Genomic DNA, 8,854 nt, shown 5'->3' on the forward strand with positions numbered 1-8,854 from the left:
CCTTCACAGTCTTCCAATCTATGATTGAGTTACTGCTTGCTGTGTGTGGGCACTCACTCTTTCACTAGGGTTCGAAATTTATGAAGAAGAAAAGAGAAGAGGGATTTCGGCCAGGTATAGAAAGTGGGGAAGGCTCAGTTTTCTGAAGAGAGAAATTTCTGTCAGAAAAGGTTATTGAAAACTTGTGATTTGACTGAGCCATCACTTTCTATTTATAGGCAACTACTAGGTTTAAGTTAGGGATTATTTGGCATTAAAATTATGAAACTATTAATTTGACATCCCACAATAAGTGGTCGGCCATGGTATAGTTTATGGGCCCCACTTGATTTTGCAGTTTTAACAAATTTTATTTCTATTTTCTCAAAAACGCCAATTTTCCAATTCTAACCATTTAAATGCCAAAACTAATTATTTAATAACTAAACTAGATTATTAAATAATATTGTCATTATAATTATTAACTAGACATATAAAGTCCATTAATAAATAAATAAACCTAGAATCTCTTTTCTTTACAATTTCACCCCTGCTTAGTGAAAATTCATAAAATTAGACATAGTCTAACTTTAGAATTATAATTGATCAATCACGAATCAATTAATGAGTCTTACAAGCAGAATGTTCTCAACTAGAATGGAGACCATGGATCTATATGCTGAGCTTCCAATAAGTGAACCAAATTTACCAAGTAAATTCCTACTTATTAATTCTTCGTTGAATCCACTCTTAGAACTTAGAATTGCACTCTCAGACTTATATAGAGCATATTATATGTTTCACGATATCAATATACTATCTCATTCAACCATTGTTATAATCTTATTGTGATTTAAAGATCCTCTATATAGATGATCTACATCGAGATGGGATTTCTTTACCGTTCTCACCCCTCAATGTATTTTGCCCCTTAAAACACTTAGCTACCTGTAAATGGTGTTTAGTGATCTAATAATTAGTCAGTTAAACAAGAGCTCATCCATTTACTTTTATTAGCTAAGCTCGAAGGGAATCATCACTTGACTTCTATACACCAGTAGAAGCTATAGATTCCATATTTACGTTCAGCACTCCCACTCAATCATACTATCATGTTCCCAAAATATACGTATCACCCTGTCCTAAAAGTAGGCTAAACTAATAAATCAAAGAACATGAATAGTACTCCTGAGTTGAGCCTAAGCATATCAGGATTTAGATTCTTTTAATCTTAAGATCAACTACTGATATTGACTTGGAAAGATATATATAACGATAATTTTGTAATATCTTAACTTAGTTGCAATATCGGTCCAGTCCAATGTATACTCCATACATTCGAAACTAGTATACTTTACTAATATCCTGGAAAGAACATAACACTTACTCCAAGTGTAAGTACACATCATCGTTGATTATCACACTAGTGTTAATCCAATAACACTGATGAAACAGGGACCAAGTCTTTTGATTCATAAGATCACAATCACATTCCACTGTGTTGACGATACTGTAATTGTGAATAAACATATGATTTGGATTTAACTGATTCTGTGTGTAAATGTAATAAACATATTAAACCATTAGCATGTAGAATTCATGCAAACATCTATCACTTTAAATTTCTTATATTGATAACTAATCACATTGTGAAGAGTTTTATTTAGGGCATAAAACCCAACAGTTTTATCCAAGCCCTGGGTCCAGTTCCGGATACCAATCTCGGGTCCCAATCTGGTTCCATTTCTGGTGTCAACTCACGTGCTGGGTCCTATGTTCAAGTTCGAGTTTGGGTCGGGTACTAGGACACGGTCCTAGTTCTGTTTCCCAAGTCCCTATCTGTAACGCCCTAAATAATTAAGCACGCTACCCAAAATGCTTATGAAACCCTAATCCCCTTAACGGGATTAGTAATCAAAATAGCGCAAAATTTAAACTTTTATATCAAACAGATTGAAAATAAACTTGCAATATATTTAAACTTTTTAAAATAGTTGGGATCCCAAAAATATTTACAAACTTATTACAAGTTATTTATTTCTAGCCGACCTAAACGACAAAATAGAATTCAAAAGTCAACACTGTTAGACCCATAACCCGCTTGGTCTAAAGTGGCATGAACATGTACATTCTTCGCCCTGCTCCTGAAACTCATGGTTGATCAGCCACTGACTTACCCTTTCCTGCACAGTAGAGCACCCGTGAGCAAGGCCCAGCAAGACAGTATAAATCATAACAAATATAATATGCTCATTCACATATGTCTGTATAGCACAGACCTGATCATTATCTCATCATGCCCATTTATGTCTACATGGCGTAGACCTATGTGTTGCACTCACACATCTAATTAAATCTACATGACGTAGACCCACGTGTTACTCTCACACGTCTATATACATTAAGGCCTTAGAAGTGGTTCATCTCGGTTATGAGTACCAAGTCCAACCTGATTATGCCTTGAGCGCATAATCCCTAAATCTCATTTCAATTAACATGGCATGGCATTTATACACATATATCACTAGGGTAATAACCCTAGGCTATTAGACTGTTCCTATTAGGGTAATAACCCTAATCCCGGTTACTAAACATTCATGCATATCATTCTCAATATAAGTGCCACTGTGCATACTCTACGTGCTAATTACTGTCTTACCTGATGTCCCGCAATAGTAGAGATTCCAAATCCCCAGGTGCTCCTGACCAGGTGCCGGTAATCCTTGTCACACACAATCCGGGATTTTCACAAATAGGGTTAACCCCTGATTTCACATTCATAAAATAAATTCATGGCATTTCAAAATACAGATAATCACATAGAGCTCGAAAAGAGCTTTCCAACGGTATAAAGAACGTCCCAAACGGAGTCCCGAGTCAAAAGTTATGGCCAAAATAAAATTCAGCATTTTCCCTATGAACTCCAACCGGAATTCCGGATGGAGCAGCCCTGAACCAACCGGAATTCCGGTTGTCTGGGCAGAGAATACGAAATTTCTCAATCTTTAAACCCCCAAAACTCACTCAAATCATCCCCAAACATTCATAAACTTGCCAGAGCATCAATATATGCCATAATAAACATATTCCACAACTTAAACACAACAATTGCACTAAAAATCAAAAAGTACCATTAAAGCACCAAGCTTGAGTAACTCAAGCTTGCTTTTCACAACCAAATTCAAAATTAATCCACTTACAACAGCTAGCAAATATTATAGGGTCTAAAACACATATTTATGCATCAAAATCCAACAATAAACCCATAATTTCAGATTGCACAATAATCAAAATCATGCCTTAAACTCCAAAACTTCAAGCTCTAAACTTAAGCTTCAAACCAACATCTTTCCAATATTTTCCAGCAGCTCAAGACCAAATAAAACATGTATTTTCAACCTAAAAAATACCCTAAAATCTTACTCCAAGCTCAACAAACATAAGTCCCAACCAAATCATGCAATTTCACCAAGATTAAACACCAAACTTAACAACATGCATACACAAGAACACATCAACTATACATGCTATTAAACCATAAAATTCAGCAAGGAAAATCAATTAGAAACTCAATTAAAAACTGTAGAGACTACCTCAAGACTTAGCAAGAATAATCCCCACAATCAAGCTCCAAAAATTAGCTCCAATTCACACCAATTTTCTTCAAATTCAACTTGAAATAACAAGAGGGTTTGGGAGAGAGAAGGGGTCGGCTAAGAGGAAAGCAAAACCAGAAAATTGCATTTCATTTCATTAAAAATCAATTTTAATCAAACATAATAATTAGGGGTGAAATGACCAAAATGCCCTTAGGGCTTAAATACCCACATACAACCTCACAAGGGTAAAATAGTCATTCAATACTCAATTAATTTCAACTAAATTTCAAATTATTATTTATAAAATAAAATGCCAAATGATCAATCCAATTTACATTTCAGGCCCGAACCCAGTTCGGCCCGAAATTCCCGATTGTGACTATACCGCGCTAACCTGTCAGAACACACCTGAAAAGACAACACAGGCATACTATATAATACTATAGTTCTATTCAGCACGTAATTAAATTAATTTAATCATTTTGCCCTTCTCGGGTCATAATTGCCAAAATGCACCTGGCTCACCAACGGGGTCTTTAATATATTAAAATTCATATAAAATCACATATATTGAACTATATAATAATATAATTCCTCCATTATACATAATTATCTAGTTAGGGTTTTGCTAATCCATTTCTTAATTTCGGGTATTACACTATCCTTATTCTGGGTCCAAGTCCCAGGTATTCTGTGGGTTTGGGTCCCGGTCTAGGTTCGGTCTCGAGTCCTAGTCTCGGTTCGGGTTTAGGTCTCTGTCTGGGTTTTGATCTGGGTTCGGGTTTGGGTTTAGGTCCTGGTCCTAGTTAAGTTCTAGTTCCATTTGCGATTCTGAGTTCGAGTTTGGGTTTGAGTTCGGGTCGGAGTTCGAGTCCTGGTCTGAGTTTGGGTTTGGGCTCGAATTTCAGTCTAGGTCCAGATCAGGCTCCAGGTGTGGGTTCGCATCCTGGGTCTTGGTCAAGGTCGGGTCTGAGTCCCAAGTTCCAATCCCGATCTGAGTCTGGATTCAGCTCTAGGTATACGTCCTTGGTTCTGATCCTGGACAGGGTTCGAGTTTGCTCCGGGTTCGGGTCTAGCTTTGGGTCTGATTCTACGTGTGGGTTTGAGTTCGGGTCCAAGTTTGTGTCCGGGTTTTGTGTCCAGGTCTGGACCCCGATCTGGGTCTAGGTTCGGGTCCAAGTCCAACTTGGGGTCCCGAGTGCGGGTCCAAGTTTGGGTCTGGGTCAAGATCTCGGTCCAGATCCAAGTCAAGCATTTCGATCCCGGTCTGGGTCTTGGTCCGAGTCCAGGTTCTTATCTAGATCCCTATCTAGGTCCAAGTCTGTGTTTGGGATTGGGTCCCAGATTTAGGTCCAGGACCGGGTCTCAGTTCCGCTCTGCGTACCCGACCGTGTCTGGGCCCAAGTTCCAGTCTCAGTTTGGGTCTGAGGCTAGGTCTTTGTTCGGTTCTACGTCTAGGTCCAGGTCTTGGTCACGGTCCTAGTCTTGTTCAAGTGTCCTTGTTGGGCGATTCTTGTTCAGGTTCTAATTTTAGGTCCCAGGTCTACGTCTGGGTTCGGGTTTGGTTCTTCGTCATGGTTTTGGTCCTAATCTAAGTCCCAGATCTAGACACCGACTACTAGTCTGTTCCAGGCCCCTTTACCCGAATCCCAATATCTGGATCACTGTCACGGGTCTCGGTCTGGTTCTGGTTCACGTCCCAGGTCCCATTTCTGAGTTTGGGTTCGGGATCAAGAATGTGGTGCGGTTCTAGGTCTCGACCCTGGTTCTGTGTCCCTAGTCTGGTTCCATGTTTGGGTTTGATTTAGGGTTCGGGTTCGGGTCCCGAGTCCAGGTTTGGGTGGGGATCCGGGTCTGTCTCCCAATTCGGGTCTAGGTTTTATTTGGAGTCCGGGTCCTGGTCTGGTTAAGGTTTTGGATCTAGGTCCAATTTCAGTTATGATTCCAAGTCCAAGTCCTAGTTCCAGTCCCGGTCAACTTCCGGTTTTGGTTCCAATTTTGGGTCACACGGTACGGGTTCAGGTCCACTTTTGGGTTTGGGACTGGGTTTAGGTCCGGGTGTGGTTTCGGGTCCTCGTTGGGGTTCAGGTCCAGGGCTGGGTCCCAAATCCAGACACTGACTACGGGTTTTGTCCAAGCCTGGGATCCAGATCTGAAACCCAATCTCGGGTCCTAGTGTGGTTCCATTTCTGGTGCTGGGTCACGAGCTTGGTCCTAGGTTCAAGTTCGGGTCTAGGTCAGGTACTAGGTCTTGGTCCTAGTTCTGTTTCCAAGGTCCCTATCCTGACTCTTGGTCCAGGTCCTGGTTATTGTGTGGGTTTGGGTCAAGGTCTAGGTTCAGGTTCAAGTCCTAGTCTTGGTTCGGGTTTAGGTCTCTGTCTGGGTTTTAATCTAGGATCGGGTTTGGTTTTAAGTCCTGGTCTTGGTCCTAGTCCTAGTTCGGTTCTAGTTCCATTTGCAATTCTTAGTTCGCGTTTGGGTTTGAGTTCGGATCGGTGTTCGAGTCCTGGTCTGAGTTTTTGTTCGGGTCTGGATTTTAGTCTAGGTCCACATCAAGCTCCGGGTTTGGGTTCGCGTCCTGGGTCTTGGTCTATGTCGGCTCCGAGTCCCAAGTTCCAATCCAGATCTGAGTTTGGATTCAGTTCTGGGTCTAAGTCTTTGGTTCTGATCCTGGTCTGGGTTCGAGTTTGCGTCCGGGTCCGGGTCTAGCTTTGGGTCTGATTCAAGGTGTGGGTTTGAGTTCGGGTCCAAGTTTGTGTCCGGGTTTGTGTCCAGGTCTGGACCCCGATCTGGGTCTAGGTTCGGGTCCAAGTCCAACTTGGGGTCCCGAGTGCGGGTCCAAGTTTGGGTATGGGTCAAGATCTCGGTACAGATCCAAGTCAAGCATTTCGATCCCGGTGTGGGTCTTGGTCCGAGTCTAGGTTCTTATGCAGATCCCTATCTAGGTCCAAGTCCGTGTTTGGGATCGGGTCCAAGATTTACGTCCAGGACCGGCTCTTAGTTCTGCTCTGCGTACACGACCGTGTGTGGGCCCGAGTTCCAGTCTCAGTTTGGGTCTGAGGCTAGGTCTGTGTTCGGTTCTACGTCTGGGTCCAGATCTTGGTCACGTTCCTAGTCTTGTTCAAGTGTCCTTGTTGGGCGATTCTTGTTCAGGTTCTAATTTTAGATCCCAGGTCTATGTCTGGGTTCGGGTTTGGTTCTTCGTCTTGGTTTTGGTCCTAATCTAAGTCCCAGATCTAGACACCAACTACTAGTCTGTTCCAGGCCCCTTAACCCGAATCCCAATATCTGGATCACTTTCACCGGTCTCGGTCTAGTTCTGGTTCACGTCCCAGGTCCCATTTCTGAGTTTCGGTTCGAGATCAAGAATGTGGTGCGGTTCTAGGTCCCGACCCTTGTTCTATGTCCCTAGTCTGGCTCCATGTTTGGGTCTGATTTCAGGTTCGGGTTCGGGTCCCGAGTCAAGGTTTGGGTGGGGATCCGGCTTTGTCTCCAAATTCTGGTCTAGGTCTGATTTGGTGTCCGGGTCCTGGTCTGGTTAAGGTTCTGGATCTAGGTCCAATTTCAGTTATGATTCCAAGTCCAAGTCCTAGTTCCAGTCCCGGTCAACTTCTGGTTTTGGTTCCAATTTTGGGTCACACGGTACGGGTTCAGGTCCACTTTTGGGTTTGGGACTGGGTTTAGGTCCGGGTGTGGTTTCGGGTCCTCGTTGGGGTTCAGGTCCAGGGCTGGGTCCCATATCCAGACACTGACTACGGGTTTTGTCCAAGCCTGGGATCCAGATCTGAAACCCAATCTCGGGTCCTAGTGTGGTTCCATTTCTAGTGCTGGGTCACGAGCTGGGCCCTAGGTTCAAGTTCGGGTCTGGTCAGGTACTAGGTCTTGGTCCTAGTTCTGTTTCCCAGGTCCCTATCCTGATTCTTGGTCCAGGTCCTGGTTATTGTGTGGGTTTGGGTCACGGTCTAGGTTCAGGTTCAAGTCCTAGTCTCGGTTCGGGTTTCGGTCTCTGTCTGGGTTTTGATCAAGGATTGGGTTTGGGTTTAAGTCCTTGTCCTGGTCCTAGTCCTAGTTCGGTTCTCGTTCCATTTGCAATTCTTAGTTCGCGTTTGGGTTTGAGTTCGGATCGGAGTTCGAGTCCTGGTCTGAGTTTTGGCTCGGGTCTGGATTTCAGTATAGGTCCAGATCAGGCTCCGGGTGTGGGTTCGCGTCCTGGGTCTTGGTCTAGGTCGGGTCCGAGTCCCAAGTTCCAATCCAGATCTGTGTCTGGATTCAGTTCTGGGTCTAAGTCTTTGGTTCTGATCCTGGTCTGGATTCGAGTTTTCGTCCGGGTCCGGGTCTAGCTTTGGGTCTGATTCTAGGTGTGGGTTTGAGTTCGGGTCCAAGTCTGTGTCCGGGTTTGTGTTCAGGTCTGGACCCCGATCTGGGTCTAGGTTCGGGTCCAAGTCCAATTTGGGGTCCCGTGTGCGGGTCCAAGTTTGGGTCTGGGTCAAGATCTCGGTCCAGATCCAGGTCCAGCATTTCGATCCCAGTCTAGGTCTTGGTCCGAGTCCAGGTTCTTATCCGGATCCCTATCTAGGTCCAAGTCTGTGTTTGGGATCGCGTCCCGGATTTAGGTCCAGGACCGAGTCTCAGTTCCGGTCTGCGTACACGACCGTGTCTAGGCCCGAGTTCTAGTCTCAGTTTGGGTCTGAGGCTAGGTCTGTGTTCGGTTCTACGTCTGGGTTCGGGTCTTGGTCACGGTCCTAGTCTTGTTCTAGGGTCCTGGTTCGGCGATTCTTTTTCAGGTTCTAATTTTAGGTCCCAGGTCTACGTCTGGGTTTGGGTTTGGTTCTTCGTCTTGGTTTTGGTCCTAATCTAAGTCCCAGATCTAGACACCGACTACTAGTCTGTTCCAGGCCCCGTTACCCGAATCCCAATATCTGGATCACTGTCATCGGTCTCGGTCTGGTTCTGGTTCACGTCCCAGGTCCCATTTCTGAGTTTGGGTTCGGGATCGAGACTGTTGTGCGGTTCTAGGTCTCGACCCTGGTTCTGTGTCCCTAGTCTGGTCCCATGTTTGGGTCTGAGTTCAGGTTCGGGTTCGGGTCCCGAGTCCAGGTTTGGGTGGGGATCCGGGTTTGGCTTCTAATTCGGGTCTAGGTCTGATTTGGAGTCCGGGTCCTGGTCTGGTTATGGTTCTGGATCTAGGTCCAATTTCAGTTATGATTCCAAGTCCAAGTCCTAGTTCCAGTCCCGGTCAACTTCCGGTTTTGGTTCCAATTTTGGGTCACACGGTA

Source organism: Cannabis sativa, unplaced genomic scaffold (genome assembly GCF_029168945.1).
Source record: "Cannabis sativa cultivar Pink pepper isolate KNU-18-1 unplaced genomic scaffold, ASM2916894v1 Contig7, whole genome shotgun sequence".
Taxonomy (NCBI): domain Eukaryota; kingdom Viridiplantae; phylum Streptophyta; class Magnoliopsida; order Rosales; family Cannabaceae; genus Cannabis; species Cannabis sativa.